Source organism: Leiobunum rupestre (assembly GCF_980474605.1).
Source record: "Leiobunum rupestre chromosome 9 unlocalized genomic scaffold, qqLeiRupe1.1.hap1 SUPER_9_unloc_1, whole genome shotgun sequence".
Classification (NCBI taxonomy): Eukaryota; Metazoa; Arthropoda; class Arachnida; order Opiliones; family Sclerosomatidae; genus Leiobunum; species Leiobunum rupestre.
In genome coordinates this window covers 199,089-226,356 of record NW_028324280.1, presented here as the reverse complement: position 1 = coordinate 226,356, position 27,268 = coordinate 199,089, and the positions used below count along the sequence as shown (strand labels likewise).

At 39.3% G+C, this 27,268-nt stretch overlaps 16 non-coding genes across 16 annotated transcripts; 8 read left to right on the top strand and 8 right to left on the bottom strand.

Annotated features, from left to right (window-relative positions):
- Positions 1-1,463: 1,463 nt before the first annotated feature.
- On the bottom strand, positions 1,464-1,582 carry LOC149920922 (5S ribosomal RNA). Its single transcript, XR_016477529.1, has one exon. It is a non-coding gene; the product is annotated as a 5S ribosomal RNA (ribosomal RNA).
- A 1,153-nt stretch (positions 1,583-2,735) lies between these two features.
- On the top strand, positions 2,736-2,927 carry LOC149920921 (U2 spliceosomal RNA). The gene has a single exon (XR_016477619.1). It is a non-coding gene; the product is annotated as a U2 spliceosomal RNA (small nuclear RNA).
- A 1,983-nt stretch (positions 2,928-4,910) lies between these two features.
- Positions 4,911-5,029, bottom strand: LOC149920920 (5S ribosomal RNA). Its single transcript, XR_016477528.1, has one exon. It is a non-coding gene; the product is annotated as a 5S ribosomal RNA (ribosomal RNA).
- Positions 5,030-6,182: 1,153 nt separating this feature from the next.
- LOC149920919 (U2 spliceosomal RNA) lies at positions 6,183-6,374 on the top strand. Its single transcript, XR_016477618.1, has one exon. It is a non-coding gene; the product is annotated as a U2 spliceosomal RNA (small nuclear RNA).
- Positions 6,375-8,353: 1,979 nt separating this feature from the next.
- On the bottom strand, positions 8,354-8,472 carry LOC149920918 (5S ribosomal RNA). The gene has a single exon (XR_016477527.1). It is a non-coding gene; the product is annotated as a 5S ribosomal RNA (ribosomal RNA).
- Positions 8,473-9,625: 1,153 nt separating this feature from the next.
- LOC149920917 (U2 spliceosomal RNA) lies at positions 9,626-9,817 on the top strand. The gene has a single exon (XR_016477616.1). It is a non-coding gene; the product is annotated as a U2 spliceosomal RNA (small nuclear RNA).
- A 1,983-nt stretch (positions 9,818-11,800) lies between these two features.
- LOC149920916 (5S ribosomal RNA) lies at positions 11,801-11,919 on the bottom strand. Its single transcript, XR_016477526.1, has one exon. It is a non-coding gene; the product is annotated as a 5S ribosomal RNA (ribosomal RNA).
- A 1,159-nt stretch (positions 11,920-13,078) lies between these two features.
- LOC149920915 (U2 spliceosomal RNA) lies at positions 13,079-13,270 on the top strand. The gene has a single exon (XR_016477615.1). It is a non-coding gene; the product is annotated as a U2 spliceosomal RNA (small nuclear RNA).
- A 1,978-nt stretch (positions 13,271-15,248) lies between these two features.
- LOC149920914 (5S ribosomal RNA) lies at positions 15,249-15,367 on the bottom strand. The gene has a single exon (XR_016477711.1). It is a non-coding gene; the product is annotated as a 5S ribosomal RNA (ribosomal RNA).
- Positions 15,368-16,519: 1,152 nt separating this feature from the next.
- On the top strand, positions 16,520-16,711 carry LOC149920913 (U2 spliceosomal RNA). Its single transcript, XR_016477614.1, has one exon. It is a non-coding gene; the product is annotated as a U2 spliceosomal RNA (small nuclear RNA).
- Positions 16,712-18,694: 1,983 nt separating this feature from the next.
- LOC149920912 (5S ribosomal RNA) lies at positions 18,695-18,813 on the bottom strand. The gene has a single exon (XR_016477710.1). It is a non-coding gene; the product is annotated as a 5S ribosomal RNA (ribosomal RNA).
- A 1,152-nt stretch (positions 18,814-19,965) lies between these two features.
- Positions 19,966-20,157, top strand: LOC149920911 (U2 spliceosomal RNA). The gene has a single exon (XR_016477613.1). It is a non-coding gene; the product is annotated as a U2 spliceosomal RNA (small nuclear RNA).
- A 1,981-nt stretch (positions 20,158-22,138) lies between these two features.
- Positions 22,139-22,257, bottom strand: LOC149920910 (5S ribosomal RNA). The gene has a single exon (XR_016477709.1). It is a non-coding gene; the product is annotated as a 5S ribosomal RNA (ribosomal RNA).
- A 1,152-nt stretch (positions 22,258-23,409) lies between these two features.
- On the top strand, positions 23,410-23,601 carry LOC149920909 (U2 spliceosomal RNA). The gene has a single exon (XR_016477612.1). It is a non-coding gene; the product is annotated as a U2 spliceosomal RNA (small nuclear RNA).
- Positions 23,602-25,584: 1,983 nt separating this feature from the next.
- On the bottom strand, positions 25,585-25,703 carry LOC149920908 (5S ribosomal RNA). The gene has a single exon (XR_016477708.1). It is a non-coding gene; the product is annotated as a 5S ribosomal RNA (ribosomal RNA).
- A 1,152-nt stretch (positions 25,704-26,855) lies between these two features.
- LOC149920907 (U2 spliceosomal RNA) lies at positions 26,856-27,047 on the top strand. The gene has a single exon (XR_016477611.1). It is a non-coding gene; the product is annotated as a U2 spliceosomal RNA (small nuclear RNA).
- Positions 27,048-27,268: the final 221 nt, after the last annotated feature.

The following is a 27,268-nucleotide window of genomic DNA, read 5'->3' as shown; positions in this document are numbered from 1 at the left end:
GTAAGAGGGGTAAAATAAAGGCGCGAAAAGAGGTTGTTCTGTGTTATTCCTGTGGTTTTATTCGTAACCCAAGGTTCGTAAATCGTGCATGTTCTAAGTGGTTGGCTGAAGGAACCGGTTTTCATAACGTAAATTCGCGGGTTTCGGTATGGTGGGTAGAGACAGCGCGCCCCTCATTTTTAGGTCATTGGGTTCCAGCCAAGATGTTCCGCGTAAAGAGAAAACACGAAATAAGCCCCTCTCCATTTTTTCTCTCTTCCCGTCTTCCGTGGACAGTGAGTCGCCGCCGGGGGCCCGCCGCCCGCGGCAGCTACATTACCAAGATATAAAGTGGCAAGGCTTATTTTTGGTAAGTACAAAATCATTTATTATATATTGCTCTATAATTAACTATATTTGGAATTAAACATTTTTGTTCTATTTATCTCAAAGTCATGATTATTCCTAACATTAATAGTATTAAACTTAATATGATATATCTTTTGTTAAAGTAGATTAGGAATTTATAATTTTAATATTTATAGAGGAGTTCGGATTTAAAATGTTATATTTTTTTAATAATGATCTCAAAGATCTGACTTTTGAAATGTTTGTTACTTTTTCTAAGTATCAATAAAACATGACATTAAATTTATATTGTGCCAAGGTTCATTTTTATATTTTACATAAACTACATCACCTAAAACAATTAATAGATAAAAGTTAGCTATATTATTTTGTTTAAAAAATATATCTCTGTCTCCGTTTTATTATTTAATTTCGTGGTTTGTTTTGATATTTTGTATTTTTGGGTTACTCCCCTAATCCATGCGGCTGTCCCATGATAAAACCTTCTATAAAACATTTTCCAAAAGTCCTTTTTTAGATTCAACTATTTAAATTACATTTAAGATTAAAATTTAGAACAAAAAATATATTTCACAATTAGAATTTGTTAATAAAATTTTAACTTTGGACTTCATTCCAAAACCAGAAAAGGCCATTTCAGAGTGGATTTTACCGCGGAAATGTTTTTGTTTAGAGATAAACGTTAGTTAGTTAGTTAGTTAGTTAGTTAGTTAGTTAGTTAGTTAATTAGTTAGTTAGTTAGTTAGTTAGTTAATTAGTTAGTTAGTTAGTTAGTTAGTTAGTTAGTTAGTTAGTTAGTTAGTTAGTTAGTAAGTAAGTAAGTAAGTAAGTAAGTAAGTAAGTAAGTAAGTTAGTACTATTTTAAGTACAAGCCTTAAGTAGAATAAAATGAAAACCAATTTTCTCGCCATTTTATTTTGTTCAATTTTGATACTAACATGTATTTTATTCACGGAAAGATGCTGCCAGTTGTTAAAAAAAGGCCAAGAGTTGACCGAAATAATATTATCGTCTGGGCGAACTTTTAATTGCATAAAAAAGCAGCGTCAAAATGATAGGATGAAGGTATTTTCCTGTTAAAAGACGCAAATCCCATCCCGCGAAAATAAATGAGTAGCCAACGGCACGCGGTGTTCCCAGGTGGTCTCCCTCCCAAGTACTGACCGCGCTCGACGCTGCTTAACTTCGGTGATCAGACGAGAACCGGTGTATTCAGCGTGATATGGCCGTTGCCGCTAGAGTGTAATTGATAGCGGTGGACAAGCCGCGACTAGCCAGGTCCTGGTAGGTTGGTGATCGCCGAGGGCCACCGGCTGCATGCGGCTCCAATAGAACGTTCTATACACTCTTTTTAGAAACGTTTACTGGGCGCCGATATTATCGTACAGACAACCAACGAGCAAGCCCTTTACCGCAGAAATTTCATCCCCCCCCCCCCCCCCAAACCAGTTTTTTCATCACCCTCCCCGTAGACTGTAAGGTGATGGCGGTCGATTGGGAAGGCGCGTTTACGAATCTATAAAATTGGTGTGGTGTGCTTTCCCCCTTTGGAGTTCGGAGGAGGTGAAGGTTTGGCCGGTTTTTCGTCTTAGAGAAATATATTTATCTGGCAAACCCGTAAGAAATTGAGAGCAGTCAATTTTTATTAGTAGCGTAGTTGCTAGCCTAGGCTTCACATATTTCCGGCTTTGCTTTCCGCGCCTTTTTTCTTATTTTAAATGATTTTTGTAATAAATGTATGATGGCAAATAAGAAAAATTCTAGAAAATACTAGTCCCAAATCCACGTGTTTAAGATGAAACTTAGATCATGAAAATATCCTTAACCCCAAACATACTTCAACACCTAGGGTGCCTCCTACAACTCCTAAAAGGTACGTCTCTAAAATATTCATATAAAGACAGGACATAAGCCGAATTCTCTTAAACCAAAGAATAACAAAAGTTGTTAGTCCTGCTGAACCAGCTCTATAGTCTGTATGAAAAGTGACCGGTTATGGTCCACTTTTATAGAACGCTCTATTCGCTTATAATAAATTTTTCCTAAATGGTCATTTAAACGCGTTTGACGTTTCACGTAGAATCTAGTACACTTAATACGTTATTTATGGTCCTATAAACCACCATTTAGATTTTTTTTCCATACGGCCCGGTAAAGTGGCCCACTCTACTGTCTCTAGCCGATGACCCCAAAAGTGCCAGTCCGGGCCTGGCGGTGTACCTCTATTTCACGGATTCAAGATATCGTCTTCTCCTTTGTTCGCGCGATGGCTACAAACGTTGTCATCTCCCACCAGGACCAACATTCGGTGACGTAATTATGAAATATTTGAAATGCTCGAATTCTCTCTTTTTACTTTGTTAAACAGTGACGGCTCCTAGCGGGTTATCGCTTCTCGGCCTTTTGGCTAAGATCAAAGTGTAGTATCTGTTCTTATCAGCTTAATATCTGATACGGGTCCCATCGGGGCCCAAGATATTAAACTTATTTTTGGACGGCGGCGGAGTGGTCGGAGCTTGCTCCACCTCCGCCACGGGTCGGCCTGGTATTGCAGTAAATCCGGGATCGGCCCACTTCTCTCTTGAAATCAAAAATCAAACGCTCTTATAATGGCGCACTGCGCAACACAGTATTTCCGGGAAATGTTATTTGGCTGTCTTTATATATATTTCTTTATTATAATATATTGCCCCTCTGACGTCATAAGTGGTAAAATCCTTATTGTCGAATAGTTAATAATGAAGAATCGGAAAGATTCCAGTTTTTGAATTTTCTTTTACCTAGTTATACACTCTTTTTCGCGGTATTTTCACGGAGGATAGGAAGGGAGGCGAAGTAGGAGGGATGAATGGCGGCAAGATTGCGGCAGCTACGCTACGTCTAGCCGCCATTTTTCCGAAATTTTCCCGCCGCTAAGCTTCTTACAAGGATGCTGCCGCGTTCATCCCTCCTACTTCGCCTCCCTTCCTATCCTCCTTGGTATTTTCCTGGGCGCGTCCATGCTTGGTTTTCCCCCTTTCAGTCCTCTCCTCCATTATGGATACCCAAGGAGTGGATGCTAGACTCCCCGTTTAGGGCAGAGGCAATGGCCGACGAGCGGGAGGCAAGTAAGAGGGGTAAAATAAAGGCGCGAAAAGAGGTTGTTCTGTGTTATTCCTGTGGTTTTATTCGTAACCCAAGGTTCGTAAATCGTGCATGTTCTAAGTGGTTGGCTGAAGGAACCGGTTTTCATAACGTAAATTCGCGGGTTTCGGTATGGTGGGTAGAGACAGCGCGCCCCTCATTTTTAGGTCATTGGGTTCCAGCCAAGATGTTCCGCGTAAAGAGAAAACACGAAATAAGCCCCTCTCCATTTTTTCTCTCTTCCCGTCTTCCGTGGACAGTGAGTCGCCGCCGGGGGCCCGCCGCCCGCGGCAGCTACATTACCAAGATATAAAGTGGCAAGGCTTATTTTTGGTAAGTACAAAATCATTTATTATATATTGCTCTATAATTAACTATATTTGGAATTAAACATTTTTGTTCTATTTATCTCAAAGTCATGATTATTCCTAACATTAATAGTATTAAACTTAATATGATATATCTTTTGTTAAAGTAGATTAGGAATTTATAATTTTAATATTTATAGAGGAGTTCGGATTTAAAATGTTATATTTTTTTAATAATGATCTCAAAGATCTGACTTTTGAAATGTTTGTTACTTTTTCTAAGTATCAATAAAACATGACATTAAATTTATATTGTGCCAAGGTTCATTTTTATATTTTACATAAACTACATCACCTAAAACAATTAATAGATAAAAGTTAGCTATATTATTTTGTTTAAAAAATATATCTCTGTCTCCGTTTTATTATTTAATTTCGTGGTTTGTTTTGATATTTTGTATTTTTGGGTTACTCCCCTAATCCATGCGGCTGTCCCATGATAAAACCTTCTATAAAACATTTTCCAAAAGTCCTTTTTTAGATTCAACTATTTAAATTACATTTAAGATTAAAATTTAGAACAAAAAATATATTTCACAATTAGAATTTGTTAATAAAATTTTAACTTTGGACTTCATTCCAAAACCAGAAAAGGCCATTTCAGAGTGGATTTTACCGCGGAAATGTTTTTGTTTAGAGATAAACGTTAGTTAGTTAGTTAGTTAGTTAGTTAGTTAGTTAGTTAATTAGTTAGTTAGTTAGTTAGTTAGTTAATTAGTTAGTTAGTTAGTTAGTTAGTTAGTTAGTTAGTTAGTTAGTTAGTTAGTAAGTAAGTAAGTAAGTAAGTAAGTAAGTAAGTAAGTAAGTTAGTACTATTTTAAGTACAAGCCTTAAGTAGAATAAAATGAAAACCAATTTTCTCGCCATTTTATTTTGTTCAATTTTGATACTAACATGTATTTTATTCACGGAAAGATGCTGCCAGTTGTTAAAAAAAGGCCAAGAGTTGACCGAAATAATATTATCGTCTGGGCGAACTTTTAATTGCATAAAAAAGCAGCGTCAAAATGATAGGATGAAGGTATTTTCCTGTTAAAAGACGCAAATCCCATCCCGCGAAAATAAATGAGTAGCCAACGGCACGCGGTGTTCCCAGGTGGTCTCCCTCCCAAGTACTGACCGCGCTCGACGCTGCTTAACTTCGGTGATCAGACGAGAACCGGTGTATTCAGCGTGATATGGCCGTTGCCGCTAGAGTGTAATTGATAGCGGTGGACAAGCCGCGACTAGCCAGGTCCTGGTAGGTTGGTGATCGCCGAGGGCCACCGGCTGCATGCGGCTCCAATAGAACGTTCTATACACTCTTTTTAGAAACGTTTACTGGGCGCCGATATTATCGTACAGACAACCAACGAGCAAGCCCTTTACCGCAGAAATTTCATCCCCCCCCCCCCCCCCAAACCAGTTTTTTCATCACCCTCCCCGTAGACTGTAAGGTGATGGCGGTCGATTGGGAAGGCGCGTTTACGAATCTATAAAATTGGTGTGGTGTGCTTTCCCCCTTTGGAGTTCGGAGGAGGTGAAGGTTTGGCCGGTTTTTCGTCTTAGAGAAATATATTTATCTGGCAAACCCGTAAGAAATTGAGAGCAGTCAATTTTTATTAGTAGCGTAGTTGCTAGCCTAGGCTTCACATATTTCCGGCTTTGCTTTCCGCGCCTTTTTTCTTATTTTAAATGATTTTTGTAATAAATGTATGATGGCAAATAAGAAAAATTCTAGAAAATACTAGTCCCAAATCCACGTGTTTAAGATGAAACTTAGATCATGAAAATATCCTTAACCCCAAACATACTTCAACACCTAGGGTGCCTCCTACAACTCCTAAAAGGTACGTCTCTAAAATATTCATATAAAGACAGGACATAAGCCGAATTCTCTTAAACCAAAGAATAACAAAAGTTGTTAGTCCTGCTGAACCAGCTCTATAGTCTGTATGAAAAGTGACCGGTTATGGTCCACTTTTATAGAACGCTCTATTCGCTTATAATAAATTTTTCCTAAATGGTCATTTAAACGCGTTTGACGTTTCACGTAGAATCTAGTACACTTAATACGTTATTTATGGTCCTATAAACCACCATTTAGATTTTTTTTCCATACGGCCCGGTAAAGTGGCCCACTCTACTGTCTCTAGCCGATGACCCCAAAAGTGCCAGTCCGGGCCTGGCGGTGTACCTCTATTTCACGGATTCAAGATATCGTCTTCTCCTTTGTTCGCGCGATGGCTACAAACGTTGTCATCTCCCACCAGGACCAACATTCGGTGACGTAATTATGAAATATTTGAAATGCTCGAATTCTCTCTTTTTACTTTGTTAAACAGTGACGGCTCCTAGCGGGTTATCGCTTCTCGGCCTTTTGGCTAAGATCAAAGTGTAGTATCTGTTCTTATCAGCTTAATATCTGATACGGGTCCCATCGGGGCCCAAGATATTAAACTTATTTTTGGACGGCGGCGGAGTGGTCGGAGCTTGCTCCACCTCCGCCACGGGTCGGCCTGGTATTGCAGTAAATCCGGGATCGGCCCACTTCTCTCTTGAAATCAAAAATCAAACGCTCTTATAATGGCGCACTGCGCAACACAGTATTTCCGGGAAATGTTATTTGGCTGTCTTTATATATATTTCTTTATTATAATATATTGCCCCTCTGACGTCATAAGTGGTAAAATCCTTATTGTCGAATAGTTAATAATGAAGAATCGGAAAGATTCCAGTTTTTGAATTTTCTTTTACCTAGTTATACACTCTTTTTCGCGGTATTTTCACGGAGGATAGGAAGGGAGGCGAAGTAGGAGGGATGAATGGCGGCAAGATTGCGGCAGCTACGCTACGTCTAGCCGCCATTTTTCCGAAATTTTCCCGCCGCTAAGCTTCTTACAAGGATGCTGCCGCGTTCATCCCTCCTACTTCGCCTCCCTTCCTATCCTCCTTGGTATTTTCCTGGGCGCGTCCATGCTTGGTTTTCCCCCTTTCAGTCCTCTCCTCCATTATGGATACCCAAGGAGTGGATGCTAGACTCCCCGTTTAGGGCAGAGGCAATGGCCGACGAGCGGGAGGCAAGTAAGAGGGGTAAAATAAAGGCGCGAAAAGAGGTTGTTCTGTGTTATTCCTGTGGTTTTATTCGTAACCCAAGGTTCGTAAATCGTGCATGTTCTAAGTGGTTGGCTGAAGGAACCGGTTTTCATAACGTAAATTCGCGGGTTTCGGTATGGTGGGTAGAGACAGCGCGCCCCTCATTTTTAGGTCATTGGGTTCCAGCCAAGATGTTCCGCGTAAAGAGAAAACACGAAATAAGCCCCTCTCCATTTTTTCTCTCTTCCCGTCTTCCGTGGACAGTGAGTCGCCGCCGGGGGCCCGCCGCCCGCGGCAGCTACATTACCAAGATATAAAGTGGCAAGGCTTATTTTTGGTAAGTACAAAATCATTTATTATATATTGCTCTATAATTAACTATATTTGGAATTAAACATTTTTGTTCTATTTATCTCAAAGTCATGATTATTCCTAACATTAATAGTATTAAACTTAATATGATATATCTTTTGTTAAAGTAGATTAGGAATTTATAATTTTAATATTTATAGAGGAGTTCGGATTTAAAATGTTATATTTTTTTAATAATGATCTCAAAGATCTGACTTTTGAAATGTTTGTTACTTTTTCTAAGTATCAATAAAACATGACATTAAATTTATATTGTGCCAAGGTTCATTTTTATATTTTACATAAACTACATCACCTAAAACAATTAATAGATAAAAGTTAGCTATATTATTTTGTTTAAAAAATATATCTCTGTCTCCGTTTTATTATTTAATTTCGTGGTTTGTTTTGATATTTTGTATTTTTGGGTTACTCCCCTAATCCATGCGGCTGTCCCATGATAAAACCTTCTATAAAACATTTTCCAAAAGTCCTTTTTTAGATTCAACTATTTAAATTACATTTAAGATTAAAATTTAGAACAAAAAATATATTTCACAATTAGAATTTGTTAATAAAATTTTAACTTTGGACTTCATTCCAAAACCAGAAAAGGCCATTTCAGAGTGGATTTTACCGCGGAAATGTTTTTGTTTAGAGATAAACGTTAGTTAGTTAGTTAGTTAGTTAGTTAGTTAGTTAGTTAATTAGTTAGTTAGTTAGTTAGTTAGTTAATTAGTTAGTTAGTTAGTTAGTTAGTTAGTTAGTTAGTTAGTTAGTTAGTTAGTAAGTAAGTAAGTAAGTAAGTAAGTAAGTAAGTAAGTAAGTTAGTACTATTTTAAGTACAAGCCTTAAGTAGAATAAAATGAAAACCAATTTTCTCGCCATTTTTGTTCAATTTTGATACTAACATGTATTTTATTCACGGAAAGATGCTGCCAGTTGTTAAAAAAAGGCCAAGAGTTGACCGAAATAATATTATCGTCTGGGCGAACTTTTAATTGCATAAAAAAGCAGCGTCAAAATGATAGGATGAAGGTATTTTCCTGTTAAAAGACGCAAATCCCATCCCGCGAAAATAAATGAGTAGCCAACGGCACGCGGTGTTCCCAGGTGGTCTCCCTCCCAAGTACTGACCGCGCTCGACGCTGCTTAACTTCGGTGATCAGACGAGAACCGGTGTATTCAGCGTGATATGGCCGTTGCCGCTAGAGTGTAATTGATAGCGGTGGACAAGCCGCGACTAGCCAGGTCCTGGTAGGTTGGTGATCGCCGAGGGCCACCGGCTGCATGCGGCTCCAATAGAACGTTCTATACACTCTTTTTAGAAACGTTTACTGGGCGCCGATATTATCGTACAGACAACCAACGAGCAAGCCCTTTACCGCAGAAATTTCATCCCCCCCCCCCCCCCCAAACCAGTTTTTTCATCACCCTCCCCGTAGACTGTAAGGTGATGGCGGTCGATTGGGAAGGCGCGTTTACGAATCTATAAAATTGGTGTGGTGTGCTTTCCCCCTTTGGAGTTCGGAGGAGGTGAAGGTTTGGCCGGTTTTTCGTCTTAGAGAAATATATTTATCTGGCAAACCCGTAAGAAATTGAGAGCAGTCAATTTTTATTAGTAGCGTAGTTGCTAGCCTAGGCTTCACATATTTCCGGCTTTGCTTTCCGCGCCTTTTTTCTTATTTTAAATGATTTTTGTAATAAATGTATGATGGCAAATAAGAAAAATTCTAGAAAATACTAGTCCCAAATCCACGTGTTTAAGATGAAACTTAGATCATGAAAATATCCTTAACCCCAAACATACTTCAACACCTAGGGTGCCTCCTACAACTCCTAAAAGGTACGTCTCTAAAATATTCATATAAAGACAGGACATAAGCCGAATTCTCTTAAACCAAAGAATAACAAAAGTTGTTAGTCCTGCTGAACCAGCTCTATAGTCTGTATGAAAAGTGACCGGTTATGGTCCACTTTTATAGAACGCTCTATTCGCTTATAATAAATTTTTCCTAAATGGTCATTTAAACGCGTTTGACGTTTCACGTAGAATCTAGTACACTTAATACGTTATTTATGGTCCTATAAACCACCATTTAGATTTTTTTTCCATACGGCCCGGTAAAGTGGCCCACTCTACTGTCTCTAGCCGATGACCCCAAAAGTGCCAGTCCGGGCCTGGCGGTGTACCTCTATTTCACGGATTCAAGATATCGTCTTCTCCTTTGTTCGCGCGATGGCTACAAACGTTGTCATCTCCCACCAGGACCAACATTCGGTGACGTAATTATGAAATATTTGAAATGCTCGAATTCTCTCTTTTTACTTTGTTAAACAGTGACGGCTCCTAGCGGGTTATCGCTTCTCGGCCTTTTGGCTAAGATCAAAGTGTAGTATCTGTTCTTATCAGCTTAATATCTGATACGGGTCCCATCGGGGCCCAAGATATTAAACTTATTTTTGGACGGCGGCGGAGTGGTCGGAGCTTGCTCCACCTCCGCCACGGGTCGGCCTGGTATTGCAGTAAATCCGGGATCGGCCCACTTCTCTCTTGAAATCAAAAATCAAACGCTCTTATAATGGCGCACTGCGCAACACAGTATTTCCGGGAAATGTTATTTGGCTGTCTTTATATATATTTCTTTATTATAATATATTGCCCCTCTGACGTCATAAGTGGTAAAATCCTTATTGTCGAATAGTTAATAATGAAGAATCGGAAAGATTCCAGTTTTTGAATTTTCTTTTACCTAGTTATACACTCTTTTTCGCGGTATTTTCACGGAGGATAGGAAGGGAGGCGAAGTAGGAGGGATGAATGGCGGCAAGATTGCGGCAGCTACGCTACGTCTAGCCGCCATTTTTCCGAAATTTTCCCGCCGCTAAGCTTCTTACAAGGATGCTGCCGCGTTCATCCCTCCTACTTCGCCTCCCTTCCTATCCTCCTTGGTATTTTCCTGGGCGCGTCCATGCTTGGTTTTCCCCCTTTCAGTCCTCTCCTCCATTATGGATACCCAAGGAGTGGATGCTAGACTCCCCGTTTAGGGCAGAGGCAATGGCCGACGAGCGGGAGGCAAGTAAGAGGGGTAAAATAAAGGCGCGAAAAGAGGTTGTTCTGTGTTATTCCTGTGGTTTTATTCGTAACCCAAGGTTCGTAAATCGTGCATGTTCTAAGTGGTTGGCTGAAGGAACCGGTTTTCATAACGTAAATTCGCGGGTTTCGGTATGGTGGGTAGAGACAGCGCGCCCCTCATTTTTAGGTCATTGGGTTCCAGCCAAGATGTTCCGCGTAAAGAGAAAACACGAAATAAGCCCCTCTCCATTTTTTCTCTCTTCCCGTCTTCCGTGGACAGTGAGTCGCCGCCGGGGGCCCGCCGCCCGCGGCAGCTACATTACCAAGATATAAAGTGGCAAGGCTTATTTTTGGTAAGTACAAAATCATTTATTATATATTGCTCTATAATTAACTATATTTGGAATTAAACATTTTTGTTCTATTTATCTCAAAGTCATGATTATTCCTAACATTAATAGTATTAAACTTAATATGATATATCTTTTGTTAAAGTAGATTAGGAATTTATAATTTTAATATTTATAGAGGAGTTCGGATTTAAAATGTTATATTTTTTTAATAATGATCTCAAAGATCTGACTTTTGAAATGTTTGTTACTTTTTCTAAGTATCAATAAAACATGACATTAAATTTATATTGTGCCAAGGTTCATTTTTATATTTTACATAAACTACATCACCTAAAACAATTAATAGATAAAAGTTAGCTATATTATTTTGTTTAAAAAATATATCTCTGTCTCCGTTTTATTATTTAATTTCGTGGTTTGTTTTGATATTTTGTATTTTTGGGTTACTCCCCTAATCCATGCGGCTGTCCCATGATAAAACCTTCTATAAAACATTTTCCAAAAGTCCTTTTTTAGATTCAACTATTTAAATTACATTTAAGATTAAAATTTAGAACAAAAAATATATTTCACAATTAGAATTTGTTAATAAAATTTTAACTTTGGACTTCATTCCAAAACCAGAAAAGGCCATTTCAGAGTGGATTTTACCGCGGAAATGTTTTTGTTTAGAGATAAACGTTAGTTAGTTAGTTAGTTAGTTAGTTAGTTAGTTAGTTAATTAGTTAGTTAGTTAGTTAGTTAGTTAATTAGTTAGTTAGTTAGTTAGTTAGTTAGTTAGTTAGTTAGTTAGTTAGTTAGTAAGTAAGTAAGTAAGTAAGTAAGTAAGTAAGTAAGTAAGTTAGTACTATTTTAAGTACAAGCCTTAAGTAGAATAAAATGAAAACCAATTTTCTCGCCATTTTATTTTGTTCAATTTTGATACTAACATGTATTTTATTCACGGAAAGATGCTGCCAGTTGTTAAAAAAAGGCCAAGAGTTGACCGAAATAATATTATCGTCTGGGCGAACTTTTAATTGCATAAAAAAGCAGCGTCAAAATGATAGGATGAAGGTATTTTCCTGTTAAAAGACGCAAATCCCATCCCGCGAAAATAAATGAGTAGCCAACGGCACGCGGTGTTCCCAGGTGGTCTCCCTCCCAAGTACTGACCGCGCTCGACGCTGCTTAACTTCGGTGATCAGACGAGAACCGGTGTATTCAGCGTGATATGGCCGTTGCCGCTAGAGTGTAATTGATAGCGGTGGACAAGCCGCGACTAGCCAGGTCCTGGTAGGTTGGTGATCGCCGAGGGCCACCGGCTGCATGCGGCTCCAATAGAACGTTCTATACACTCTTTTTAGAAACGTTTACTGGGCGCCGATATTATCGTACAGACAACCAACGAGCAAGCCCTTTACCGCAGAAATTTCATCCCCCCCCCCCCCCCCCCCAAACCAGTTTTTTCATCACCCTCCCCGTAGACTGTAAGGTGATGGCGGTCGATTGGGAAGGCGCGTTTACGAATCTATAAAATTGGTGTGGTGTGCTTTCCCCCTTCTTTGGAGTTCGGAGGAGGTGAAGGTTTGGCCGGTTTTTCGTCTTAGAGAAATATATTTATCTGGCAAACCCGTAAGAAATTGAGAGCAGTCAATTTTTATTAGTAGCGTAGTTGCTAGCCTAGGCTTCACATATTTCCGGCTTTGCTTTCCGCGCCTTTTTTCTTATTTTAAATGATTTTTGTAATAAATGTATGATGGCAAATAAGAAAAATTCTAGAAAATACTAGTCCCAAATCCACGTGTTTAAGATGAAACTTAGATCATGAAAATATCCTTAACCCCAAACATACTTCAACACCTAGGGTGCCTCCTACAACTCCTAAAAGGTACGTCTCTAAAATATTCATATAAAGACAGGACATAAGCCGAATTCTCTTAAACCAAAGAATAACAAAAGTTGTTAGTCCTGCTGAACCAGCTCTATAGTCTGTATGAAAAGTGACCGGTTATGGTCCACTTTTATAGAACGCTCTATTCGCTTATAATAAATTTTTCCTAAATGGTCATTTAAACGCGTTTGACGTTTCACGTAGAATCTAGTACACTTAATACGTTATTTATGGTCCTATAAACCACCATTTAGATTTTTTTTCCATACGGCCCGGTAAAGTGGCCCACTCTACTGTCTCTAGCCGATGACCCCAAAAGTGCCAGTCCGGGCCTGGCGGTGTACCTCTATTTCACGGATTCAAGATATCGTCTTCTCCTTTGTTCGCGCGATGGCTACAAACGTTGTCATCTCCCACCAGGACCAACATTCGGTGACGTAATTATGAAATATTTGAAATGCTCGAATTCTCTCTTTTTACTTTGTTAAACAGTGACGGCTCCTAGCGGGTTATCGCTTCTCGGCCTTTTGGCTAAGATCAAAGTGTAGTATCTGTTCTTATCAGCTTAATATCTGATACGGGTCCCATCGGGGCCCAAGATATTAAACTTATTTTTGGACGGCGGCGGAGTGGTCGGAGCTTGCTCCACCTCCGCCACGGGTCGGCCTGGTATTGCAGTAAATCCGGGATCGGCCCACTTCTCTCTTGAAATCAAAAATCAAACGCTCTTGGCGCACTGCGCAACACAGTATTTCCGGGAAATGTTATTTGGCTGTCTTTATATATATTTCTTTATTATAATATATTGCCCCTCTGACGTCATAAGTGGTAAAATCCTTATTGTCGAATAGTTAATAATGAAGAATCGGAAAGATTCCAGTTTTTGAATTTTCTTTTACCTAGTTATACACTCTTTTTCGCGGTATTTTCACGGAGGATAGGAAGGGAGGCGAAGTAGGAGGGATGAATGGCGGCAAGATTGCGGCAGCTACGCTACGTCTAGCCGCCATTTTTCCGAAATTTTCCCGCCGCTAAGCTTCTTACAAGGATGCTGCCGCGTTCATCCCTCCTACTTCGCCTCCCTTCCTATCCTCCTTGGTATTTTCCTGGGCGCGTCCATGCTTGGTTTTCCCCCTTTCAGTCCTCTCCTCCATTATGGATACCCAAGGAGTGGATGCTAGACTCCCCGTTTAGGGCAGAGGCAATGGCCGACGAGCGGGAGGCAAGTAAGAGGGGTAAAATAAAGGCGCGAAAAGAGGTTGTTCTGTGTTATTCCTGTGGTTTTATTCGTAACCCAAGGTTCGTAAATCGTGCATGTTCTAAGTGGTTGGCTGAAGGAACCGGTTTTCATAACGTAAATTCGCGGGTTTCGGTATGGTGGGTAGAGACAGCGCGCCCCTCATTTTTAGGTCATTGGGTTCCAGCCAAGATGTTCCGCGTAAAGAGAAAACACGAAATAAGCCCCTCTCCATTTTTTCTCTCTTCCCGTCTTCCGTGGACAGTGAGTCGCCGCCGGGGGCCCGCCGCCCGCGGCAGCTACATTACCAAGATATAAAGTGGCAAGGCTTATTTTTGGTAAGTACAAAATCATTTATTATATATTGCTCTATAATTAACTATATTTGGAATTAAACATTTTTGTTCTATTTATCTCAAAGTCATGATTATTCCTAACATTAATAGTATTAAACTTAATATGATATATCTTTTGTTAAAGTAGATTAGGAATTTATAATTTTAATATTTATAGAGGAGTTCGGATTTAAAATGTTATATTTTTTTAATAATGATCTCAAAGATCTGACTTTTGAAATGTTTGTTACTTTTTCTAAGTATCAATAAAACATGACATTAAATTTATATTGTGCCAAGGTTCATTTTTATATTTTACATAAACTACATCACCTAAAACAATTAATAGATAAAAGTTAGCTATATTATTTTGTTTAAAAAATATATCTCTGTCTCCGTTTTATTATTTAATTTCGTGGTTTGTTTTGATATTTTGTATTTTTGGGTTACTCCCCTAATCCATGCGGCTGTCCCATGATAAAACCTTCTATAAAACATTTTCCAAAAGTCCTTTTTTAGATTCAACTATTTAAATTACATTTAAGATTAAAATTTAGAACAAAAAATATATTTCACAATTAGAATTTGTTAATAAAATTTTAACTTTGGACTTCATTCCAAAACCAGAAAAGGCCATTTCAGAGTGGATTTTACCGCGGAAATGTTTTTGTTTAGAGATAAACGTTAGTTAGTTAGTTAGTTAGTTAGTTAGTTAGTTAGTTAATTAGTTAGTTAGTTAGTTAGTTAGTTAATTAGTTAGTTAGTTAGTTAGTTAGTTAGTTAGTTAGTTAGTTAGTTAGTTAGTAAGTAAGTAAGTAAGTAAGTAAGTAAGTAAGTAAGTAAGTTAGTACTATTTTAAGTACAAGCCTTAAGTAGAATAAAATGAAAACCAATTTTCTCGCCATTTTATTTTGTTCAATTTTGATACTAACATGTATTTTATTCACGGAAAGATGCTGCCAGTTGTTAAAAAAAGGCCAAGAGTTGACCGAAATAATATTATCGTCTGGGCGAACTTTTAATTGCATAAAAAAGCAGCGTCAAAATGATAGGATGAAGGTATTTTCCTGTTAAAAGACGCAAATCCCATCCCGCGAAAATAAATGAGTAGCCAACGGCACGCGGTGTTCCCAGGTGGTCTCCCTCCCAAGTACTGACCGCGCTCGACGCTGCTTAACTTCGGTGATCAGACGAGAACCGGTGTATTCAGCGTGATATGGCCGTTGCCGCTAGAGTGTAATTGATAGCGGTGGACAAGCCGCGACTAGCCAGGTCCTGGTAGGTTGGTGATCGCCGAGGGCCACCGGCTGCATGCGGCTCCAATAGAACGTTCTATACACTCTTTTTAGAAACGTTTACTGGGCGCCGATATTATCGTACAGACAACCAACGAGCAAGCCCTTTACCGCAGAAATTTCATCCCCCCCCCCCCCCCAAACCAGTTTTTTCATCACCCTCCCCGTAGACTGTAAGGTGATGGCGGTCGATTGGGAAGGCGCGTTTACGAATCTATAAAATTGGTGTGGTGTGCTTTCCCCCTTTGGAGTTCGGAGGAGGTGAAGGTTTGGCCGGTTTTTCGTCTTAGAGAAATATATTTATCTGGCAAACCCGTAAGAAATTGAGAGCAGTCAATTTTTATTAGTAGCGTAGTTGCTAGCCTAGGCTTCACATATTTCCGGCTTTGCTTTCCGCGCCTTTTTTCTTATTTTAAATGATTTTTGTAATAAATGTATGATGGCAAATAAGAAAAATTCTAGAAAATACTAGTCCCAAATCCACGTGTTTAAGATGAAACTTAGATCATGAAAATATCCTTAACCCCAAACATACTTCAACACCTAGGGTGCCTCCTACAACTCCTAAAAGGTACGTCTCTAAAATATTCATATAAAGACAGGACATAAGCCGAATTCTCTTAAACCAAAGAATAACAAAAGTTGTTAGTCCTGCTGAACCAGCTCTATAGTCTGTATGAAAAGTGACCGGTTATGGTCCACTTTTATAGAACGCTCTATTCGCTTATAATAAATTTTTCCTAAATGGTCATTTAAACGCGTTTGACGTTTCACGTAGAATCTAGTACACTTAATACGTTATTTATGGTCCTATAAACCACCATTTAGATTTTTTTTCCATACGGCCCGGTAAAGTGGCCCACTCTACTGTCTCTAGCCGATGACCCCAAAAGTGCCAGTCCGGGCCTGGCGGTGTACCTCTATTTCACGGATTCAAGATATCGTCTTCTCCTTTGTTCGCGCGATGGCTACAAACGTTGTCATCTCCCACCAGGACCAACATTCGGTGACGTAATTATGAAATATTTGAAATGCTCGAATTCTCTCTTTTTACTTTGTTAAACAGTGACGGCTCCTAGCGGGTTATCGCTTCTCGGCCTTTTGGCTAAGATCAAAGTGTAGTATCTGTTCTTATCAGCTTAATATCTGATACGGGTCCCATCGGGGCCCAAGATATTAAACTTATTTTTGGACGGCGGCGGAGTGGTCGGAGCTTGCTCCACCTCCGCCACGGGTCGGCCTGGTATTGCAGTAAATCCGGGATCGGCCCACTTCTCTCTTGAAATCAAAAATCAAACGCTCTTATAATGGCGCACTGCGCAACACAGTATTTCCGGGAAATGTTATTTGGCTGTCTTTATATATATTTCTTTATTATAATATATTGCCCCTCTGACGTCATAAGTGGTAAAATCCTTATTGTCGAATAGTTAATAATGAAGAATCGGAAAGATTCCAGTTTTTGAATTTTCTTTTACCTAGTTATACACTCTTTTTCGCGGTATTTTCACGGAGGATAGGAAGGGAGGCGAAGTAGGAGGGATGAATGGCGGCAAGATTGCGGCAGCTACGCTACGTCTAGCCGCCATTTTTCCGAAATTTTCCCGCCGCTAAGCTTCTTACAAGGATGCTGCCGCGTTCATCCCTCCTACTTCGCCTCCCTTCCTATCCTCCTTGGTATTTTCCTGGGCGCGTCCATGCTTGGTTTTCCCCCTTTCAGTCCTCTCCTCCATTATGGATACCCAAGGAGTGGATGCTAGACTCCCCGTTTAGGGCAGAGGCAATGGCCGACGAGCGGGAGGCAAGTAAGAGGGGTAAAATAAAGGCGCGAAAAGAGGTTGTTCTGTGTTATTCCTGTGGTTTTATTCGTAACCCAAGGTTCGTAAATCGTGCATGTTCTAAGTGGTTGGCTGAAGGAACCGGTTTTCATAACGTAAATTCGCGGGTTTCGGTATGGTGGGTAGAGACAGCGCGCCCCTCATTTTTAGGTCATTGGGTTCCAGCCAAGATGTTCCGCGTAAAGAGAAAACACGAAATAAGCCCCTCTCCATTTTTTCTCTCTTCCCGTCTTCCGTGGACAGTGAGTCGCCGCCGGGGGCCCGCCGCCCGCGGCAGCTACATTACCAAGATATAAAGTGGCAAGGCTTATTTTTGGTAAGTACAAAATCATTTATTATATATTGCTCTATAATTAACTATATTTGGAATTAAACATTTTTGTTCTATTTATCTCAAAGTCATGATTATTCCTAACATTAATAGTATTAAACTTAATATGATATATCTTTTGTTAAAGTAGATTAGGAATTTATAATTTTAATATTTATAGAGGAGTTCGGATTTAAAATGTTATATTTTTTTAATAATGATCTCAAAGATCTGACTTTTGAAATGTTTGTTACTTTTTCTAAGTATCAATAAAACATGACATTAAATTTATATTGTGCCAAGGTTCATTTTTATATTTTACATAAACTACATCACCTAAAACAATTAATAGATAAAAGTTAGCTATATTATTTTGTTTAAAAAATATATCTCTGTCTCCGTTTTATTATTTAATTTCGTGGTTTGTTTTGATATTTTGTATTTTTGGGTTACTCCCCTAATCCATGCGGCTGTCCCATGATAAAACCTTCTATAAAACATTTTCCAAAAGTCCTTTTTTAGATTCAACTATTTAAATTACATTTAAGATTAAAATTTAGAACAAAAAATATATTTCACAATTAGAATTTGTTAATAAAATTTTAACTTTGGACTTCATTCCAAAACCAGAAAAGGCCATTTCAGAGTGGATTTTACCGCGGAAATGTTTTTGTTTAGAGATAAACGTTAGTTAGTTAGTTAGTTAGTTAGTTAGTTAGTTAGTTAATTAGTTAGTTAGTTAGTTAGTTAGTTAATTAGTTAGTTAGTTAGTTAGTTAGTTAGTTAGTTAGTTAGTTAGTTAGTTAGTAAGTAAGTAAGTAAGTAAGTAAGTAAGTAAGTAAGTAAGTTAGTACTATTTTAAGTACAAGCCTTAAGTAGAATAAAATGAAAACCAATTTTCTCGCCATTTTATTTTGTTCAATTTTGATACTAACATGTATTTTATTCACGGAAAGATGCTGCCAGTTGTTAAAAAAAGGCCAAGAGTTGACCGAAATAATATTATCGTCTGGGCGAACTTTTAATTGCATAAAAAAGCAGCGTCAAAATGATAGGATGAAGGTATTTTCCTGTTAAAAGACGCAAATCCCATCCCGCGAAAATAAATGAGTAGCCAACGGCACGCGGTGTTCCCAGGTGGTCTCCCTCCCAAGTACTGACCGCGCTCGACGCTGCTTAACTTCGGTGATCAGACGAGAACCGGTGTATTCAGCGTGATATGGCCGTTGCCGCTAGAGTGTAATTGATAGCGGTGGACAAGCCGCGACTAGCCAGGTCCTGGTAGGTTGGTGATCGCCGAGGGCCACCGGCTGCATGCGGCTCCAATAGAACGTTCTATACACTCTTTTTAGAAACGTTTACTGGGCGCCGATATTATCGTACAGACAACCAACGAGCAAGCCCTTTACCGCAGAAATTTCATCCCCCCCCCCCCCCCAAACCAGTTTTTTCATCACCCTCCCCGTAGACTGTAAGGTGATGGCGGTCGATTGGGAAGGCGCGTTTACGAATCTATAAAATTGGTGTGGTGTGCTTTCCCCCTTTGGAGTTCGGAGGAGGTGAAGGTTTGGCCGGTTTTTCGTCTTAGAGAAATATATTTATCTGGCAAACCCGTAAGAAATTGAGAGCAGTCAATTTTTATTAGTAGCGTAGTTGCTAGCCTAGGCTTCACATATTTCCGGCTTTGCTTTCCGCGCCTTTTTTCTTATTTTAAATGATTTTTGTAATAAATGTATGATGGCAAATAAGAAAAATTCTAGAAAATACTAGTCCCAAATCCACGTGTTTAAGATGAAACTTAGATCATGAAAATATCCTTAACCCCAAACATACTTCAACACCTAGGGTGCCTCCTACAACTCCTAAAAGGTACGTCTCTAAAATATTCATATAAAGACAGGACATAAGCCGAATTCTCTTAAACCAAAGAATAACAAAAGTTGTTAGTCCTGCTGAACCAGCTCTATAGTCTGTATGAAAAGTGACCGGTTATGGTCCACTTTTATAGAACGCTCTATTCGCTTATAATAAATTTTTCCTAAATGGTCATTTAAACGCGTTTGACGTTTCACGTAGAATCTAGTACACTTAATACGTTATTTATGGTCCTATAAACCACCATTTAGATTTTTTTTCCATACGGCCCGGTAAAGTGGCCCACTCTACTGTCTCTAGCCGATGACCCCAAAAGTGCCAGTCCGGGCCTGGCGGTGTACCTCTATTTCACGGATTCAAGATATCGTCTTCTCCTTTGTTCGCGCGATGGCTACAAACGTTGTCATCTCCCACCAGGACCAACATTCGGTGACGTAATTATGAAATATTTGAAATGCTCGAATTCTCTCTTTTTACTTTGTTAAACAGTGACGGCTCCTAGCGGGTTATCGCTTCTCGGCCTTTTGGCTAAGATCAAAGTGTAGTATCTGTTCTTATCAGCTTAATATCTGATACGGGTCCCATCGGGGCCCAAGATATTAAACTTATTTTTGGACGGCGGCGGAGTGGTCGGAGCTTGCTCCACCTCCGCCACGGGTCGGCCTGGTATTGCAGTAAATCCGGGATCGGCCCACTTCTCTTGAAATCAAAAATCAAACGCTCTTATAATGGCGCACTGCGCAACACAGTATTTCCGGGAAATGTTATTTGGCTGTCTTTATATATATTTCTTTATTATAATATATTGCCCCTCTGACGTCATAAGTGGTAAAATCCTTATTGTCGAATAGTTAATAATGAAGAATCGGAAAGATTCCAGTTTTTGAATTTTCTTTTACCTAGTTATACACTCTTTTTCGCGGTATTTTCACGGAGGATAGGAAGGGAGGCGAAGTAGGAGGGATGAATGGCGGCAAGATTGCGGCAGCTACGCTACGTCTAGCCGCCATTTTTCCGAAATTTTCCCGCCGCTAAGCTTCTTACAAGGATGCTGCCGCGTTCATCCCTCCTACTTCGCCTCCCTTCCTATCCTCCTTGGTATTTTCCTGGGCGCGTCCATGCTTGGTTTTCCCCCTTTCAGTCCTCTCCTCCATTATGGATACCCAAGGAGTGGATGCTAGACTCCCCGTTTAGGGCAGAGGCAATGGCCGACGAGCGGGAGGCAAGTAAGAGGGGTAAAATAAAGGCGCGAAAAGAGGTTGTTCTGTGTTATTCCTGTGGTTTTATTCGTAACCCAAGGTTCGTAAATCGTGCATGTTCTAAGTGGTTGGCTGAAGGAACCGGTTTTCATAACGTAAATTCGCGGGTTTCGGTATGGTGGGTAGAGACAGCGCGCCCCTCATTTTTAGGTCATTGGGTTCCAGCCAAGATGTTCCGCGTAAAGAGAAAACACGAAATAAGCCCCTCTCCATTTTTTCTCTCTTCCCGTCTTCCGTGGACAGTGAGTCGCCGCCGGGGGCCCGCCGCCCGCGGCAGCTACATTACCAAGATATAAAGTGGCAAGGCTTATTTTTGGTAAGTACAAAATCATTTATTATATATTGCTCTATAATTAACTATATTTGGAATTAAACATTTTTGTTCTATTTATCTCAAAGTCATGATTATTCCTAACATTAATAGTATTAAACTTAATATGATATATCTTTTGTTAAAGTAGATTAGGAATTTATAATTTTAATATTTATAGAGGAGTTCGGATTTAAAATGTTATATTTTTTTAATAATGATCTCAAAGATCTGACTTTTGAAATGTTTGTTACTTTTTCTAAGTATCAATAAAACATGACATTAAATTTATATTGTGCCAAGGTTCATTTTTATATTTTACATAAACTACATCACCTAAAACAATTAATAGATAAAAGTTAGCTATATTATTTTGTTTAAAAAATATATCTCTGTCTCCGTTTTATTATTTAATTTCGTGGTTTGTTTTGATATTTTGTATTTTTGGGTTACTCCCCTAATCCATGCGGCTGTCCCATGATAAAACCTTCTATAAAACATTTTCCAAAAGTCCTTTTTTAGATTCAACTATTTAAATTACATTTAAGATTAAAATTTAGAACAAAAAATATATTTCACAATTAGAATTTGTTAATAAAATTTTAACTTTGGACTTCATTCCAAAACCAGAAAAGGCCATTTCAGAGTGGATTTTACCGCGGAAATGTTTTTGTTTAGAGATAAACGTTAGTTAGTTAGTTAGTTAGTTAGTTAGTTAGTTAGTTAATTAGTTAGTTAGTTAGTTAGTTAGTTAATTAGTTAGTTAGTTAGTTAGTTAGTTAGTTAGTTAGTTAGTTAGTTAGTTAGTAAGTAAGTAAGTAAGTAAGTAAGTAAGTAAGTAAGTAAGTTAGTACTATTTTAAGTACAAGCCTTAAGTAGAATAAAATGAAAACCAATTTTCTCGCCATTTTATTTTGTTCAATTTTGATACTAACATGTATTTTATTCACGGAAAGATGCTGCCAGTTGTTAAAAAAAGGCCAAGAGTTGACCGAAATAATATTATCGTCTGGGCGAACTTTTAATTGCATAAAAAAGCAGCGTCAAAATGATAGGATGAAGGTATTTTCCTGTTAAAAGACGCAAATCCCATCCCGCGAAAATAAATGAGTAGCCAACGGCACGCGGTGTTCCCAGGTGGTCTCCCTCCCAAGTACTGACCGCGCTCGACGCTGCTTAACTTCGGTGATCAGACGAGAACCGGTGTATTCAGCGTGATATGGCCGTTGCCGCTAGAGTGTAATTGATAGCGGTGGACAAGCCGCGACTAGCCAGGTCCTGGTAGGTTGGTGATCGCCGAGGGCCACCGGCTGCATGCGGCTCCAATAGAACGTTCTATACACTCTTTTTAGAAACGTTTACTGGGCGCCGATATTATCGTACAGACAACCAACGAGCAAGCCCTTTACCGCAGAAATTTCATCCCCCCCCCCCCCCCAAACCAGTTTTTTCATCACCCTCCCCGTAGACTGTAAGGTGATGGCGGTCGATTGGGAAGGCGCGTTTACGAATCTATAAAATTGGTGTGGTGTGCTTTCCCCCTTTGGAGTTCGGAGGAGGTGAAGGTTTGGCCGGTTTTTCGTCTTAGAGAAATATATTTATCTGGCAAACCCGTAAGAAATTGAGAGCAGTCAATTTTTATTAGTAGCGTAGTTGCTAGCCTAGGCTTCACATATTTCCGGCTTTGCTTTCCGCGCCTTTTTTCTTATTTTAAATGATTTTTGTAATAAATGTATGATGGCAAATAAGAAAAATTCTAGAAAATACTAGTCCCAAATCCACGTGTTTAAGATGAAACTTAGATCATGAAAATATCCTTAACCCCAAACATACTTCAACACCTAGGGTGCCTCCTACAACTCCTAAAAGGTACGTCTCTAAAATATTCATATAAAGACAGGACATAAGCCGAATTCTCTTAAACCAAAGAATAACAAAAGTTGTTAGTCCTGCTGAACCAGCTCTATAGTCTGTATGAAAAGTGACCGGTTATGGTCCACTTTTATAGAACGCTCTATTCGCTTATAATAAATTTTTCCTAAATGGTCATTTAAACGCGTTTGACGTTTCACGTAGAATCTAGTACACTTAATACGTTATTTATGGTCCTATAAACCACCATTTAGATTTTTTTTCCATACGGCCCGGTAAAGTGGCCCACTCTACTGTCTCTAGCCGATGACCCCAAAAGTGCCAGTCCGGGCCTGGCGGTGTACCTCTATTTCACGGATTCAAGATATCGTCTTCTCCTTTGTTCGCGCGATGGCTACAAACGTTGTCATCTCCCACCAGGACCAACATTCGGTGACGTAATTATGAAATATTTGAAATGCTCGAATTCTCTCTTTTTACTTTGTTAAACAGTGACGGCTCCTAGCGGGTTATCGCTTCTCGGCCTTTTGGCTAAGATCAAAGTGTAGTATCTGTTCTTATCAGCTTAATATCTGATACGGGTCCCATCGGGGCCCAAGATATTAAACTTATTTTTGGACGGCGGCGGAGTGGTCGGAGCTTGCTCCACCTCCGCCACGGGTCGGCCTGGTATTGCAGTAAATCCGGGATCGGCCCACTTCTCTCTTGAAATCAAAAATCAAACGCTCTTATAATGGCGCACTGCGCAACACAGTATTTCCGGGAAATGTTATTTGGCTGTCTTTATATATATTTCTTTATTATAATATATTGCCCCTCTGACGTCATAAGTGGTAAAATCCTTATTGTCGAATAGTTAATAATGAAGAATCGGAAAGATTCCAGTTTTTGAATTTTCTTTTACCTAGTTATACACTCTTTTTCGCGGTATTTTCACGGAGGATAGGAAGGGAGGCGAAGTAGGAGGGATGAATGGCGGCAAGATTGCGGCAGCTACGCTACGTCTAGCCGCCATTTTTCCGAAATTTTCCCGCCGCTAAGCTTCTTACAAGGATGCTGCCGCGTTCATCCCTCCTACTTCGCCTCCCTTCCTATCCTCCTTGGTATTTTCCTGGGCGCGTCCATGCTTGGTTTTCCCCCTTTCAGTCCTCTCCTCCATTATGGATACCCAAGGAGTGGATGCTAGACTCCCCGTTTAGGGCAGAGGCAATGGCCGACGAGCGGGAGGCAAGTAAGAGGGGTAAAATAAAGGCGCGAAAAGAGGTTGTTCTGTGTTATTCCTGTGGTTTTATTCGTAACCCAAGGTTCGTAAATCGTGCATGTTCTAAGTGGTTGGCTGAAGGAACCGGTTTTCATAACGTAAATTCGCGGGTTTCGGTATGGTGGGTAGAGACAGCGCGCCCCTCATTTTTAGGTCATTGGGTTCCAGCCAAGATGTTCCGCGTAAAGAGAAAACACGAAATAAGCCCCTCTCCATTTTTTCTCTCTTCCCGTCTTCCGTGGACAGTGAGTCGCCGCCGGGGGCCCGCCGCCCGCGGCAGCTACATTACCAAGATATAAAGTGGCAAGGCTTATTTTTGGTAAGTACAAAATCATTTATTATATATTGCTCTATAATTAACTATATTTGGAATTAAACATTTTTGTTCTATTTATCTCAAAGTCATGATTATTCCTAACATTAATAGTATTAAACTTAATATGATATATCTTTTGTTAAAGTAGATTAGGAATTTATAATTTTAATATTTATAGAGGAGTTCGGATTTAAAATGTTATATTTTTTTAATAATGATCTCAAAGATCTGACTTTTGAAATGTTTGTTACTTTTTCTAAGTATCAATAAAACATGACATTAAATTTATATTGTGCCAAGGTTCATTTTTATATTTTACATAAACTACATCACCTAAAACAATTAATAGATAAAAGTTAGCTATATTATTTTGTTTAAAAAATATATCTCTGTCTCCGTTTTATTATTTAATTTCGTGGTTTGTTTTGATATTTTGTATTTTTGGGTTACTCCCCTAATCCATGCGGCTGTCCCATGATAAAACCTTCTATAAAACATTTTCCAAAAGTCCTTTTTTAGATTCAACTATTTAAATTACATTTAAGATTAAAATTTAGAACAAAAAATATATTTCACAATTAGAATTTGTTAATAAAATTTTAACTTTGGACTTCATTCCAAAACCAGAAAAGGCCATTTCAGAGTGGATTTTACCGCGGAAATGTTTTTGTTTAGAGATAAACGTTAGTTAGTTAGTTAGTTAGTTAGTTAGTTAGTTAGTTAATTAGTTAGTTAGTTAGTTAGTTAGTTAATTAGTTAGTTAGTTAGTTAGTTAGTTAGTTAGTTAGTTAGTTAGTTAGTTAGTAAGTAAGTAAGTAAGTAAGTAAGTAAGTAAGTAAGTAAGTTAGTACTATTTTAAGTACAAGCCTTAAGTAGAATAAAATGAAAACCAATTTTCTCGCCATTTTATTTTGTTCAATTTTGATACTAACATGTATTTTATTCACGGAAAGATGCTGCCAGTTGTTAAAAAAAGGCCAAGAGTTGACCGAAATAATATTATCGTCTGGGCGAACTTTTAATTGCATAAAAAAGCAGCGTCAAAATGATAGGATGAAGGTATTTTCCTGTTAAAAGACGCAAATCCCATCCCGCGAAAATAAATGAGTAGCCAACGGCACGCGGTGTTCCCAGGTGGTCTCCCTCCCAAGTACTGACCGCGCTCGACGCTGCTTAACTTCGGTGATCAGACGAGAACCGGTGTATTCAGCGTGATATGGCCGTTGCCGCTAGAGTGTAATTGATAGCGGTGGACAAGCCGCGACTAGCCAGGTCCTGGTAGGTTGGTGATCGCCGAGGGCCACCGGCTGCATGCGGCTCCAATAGAACGTTCTATACACTCTTTTTAGAAACGTTTACTGGGCGCCGATATTATCGTACAGACAACCAACGAGCAAGCCCTTTACCGCAGAAATTTCATCCCCCCCCCCCCCCCAAACCAGTTTTTTCATCACCCTCCCCGTAGACTGTAAGGTGATGGCGGTCGATTGGGAAGGCGCGTTTACGAATCTATAAAATTGGTGTGGTGTGCTTTCCCCCTTTGGAGTTCGGAGGAGGTGAAGGTTTGGCCGGTTTTTCGTCTTAGAGAAATATATTTATCTGGCAAACCCGTAAGAAATTGAGAGCAGTCAATTTTTATTAGTAGCGTAGTTGCTAGCCTAGGCTTCACATATTTCCGGCTTTGCTTTCCGCGCCTTTTTTCTTATTTTAAATGATTTTTGTAATAAATGTATGATGGCAAATAAGAAAAATTCTAGAAAATACTAGTCCCAAATCCACGTGTTTAAGATGAAACTTAGATCATGAAAATATCCTTAACCCCAAACATACTTCAACACCTAGGGTGCCTCCTACAACTCCTAAAAGGTACGTCTCTAAAATATTCATATAAAGACAGGACATAAGCCGAATTCTCTTAAACCAAAGAATAACAAAAGTTGTTAGTCCTGCTGAACCAGCTCTATAGTCTGTATGAAAAGTGACCGGTTATGGTCCACTTTTATAGAACGCTCTATTCGCTTATAATAAATTTTTCCTAAATGGTCATTTAAACGCGTTTGACGTTTCACGTAGAATCTAGTACACTTAATACGTTATTTATGGTCCTATAAACCACCATTTAGATTTTTTTTCCATACGGCCCGGTAAAGTGGCCCACTCTACTGTCTCTAGCCGATGACCCCAAAAGTGCCAGTCCGGGCCTGGCGGTGTACCTCTATTTCACGGATTCAAGATATCGTCTTCTCCTTTGTTCGCGCGATGGCTACAAACGTTGTCATCTCCCACCAGGACCAACATTCGGTGACGTAATTATGAAATATTTGAAATGCTCGAATTCTCTCTTTTTACTTTGTTAAACAGTGACGGCTCCTAGCGGGTTATCGCTTCTCGGCCTTTTGGCTAAGATCAAAGTGTAGTATCTGTTCTTATCAGCTTAATATCTGATACGGGTCCCATCGGGGCCCAAGATATTAAACTTATTTTTGGACGGCGGCGGAGTGGTCGGAGCTTGCTCCACCTCCGCCACGGGTCGGCCTGGTATTGCAGTAAATCCGGGATCGGCCCACTTCTCTCTTGAAATCAAAAATCAAACGCTCTTATAATGGCGCACTGCGCAACACAGTATTTCCGGGAAATGTTATTTGGCTGTCTTTATATATATTTCTTTATTATAATATATTGCCCCTCTGACGTCATAAGTGGTAAAATCCTTATTGTCGAATAGTTAATAATGAAGAATCGGAAAGATTCCAGTTTTTGAATTTTCTTTTACCTAGTTATACACTCTTTTTC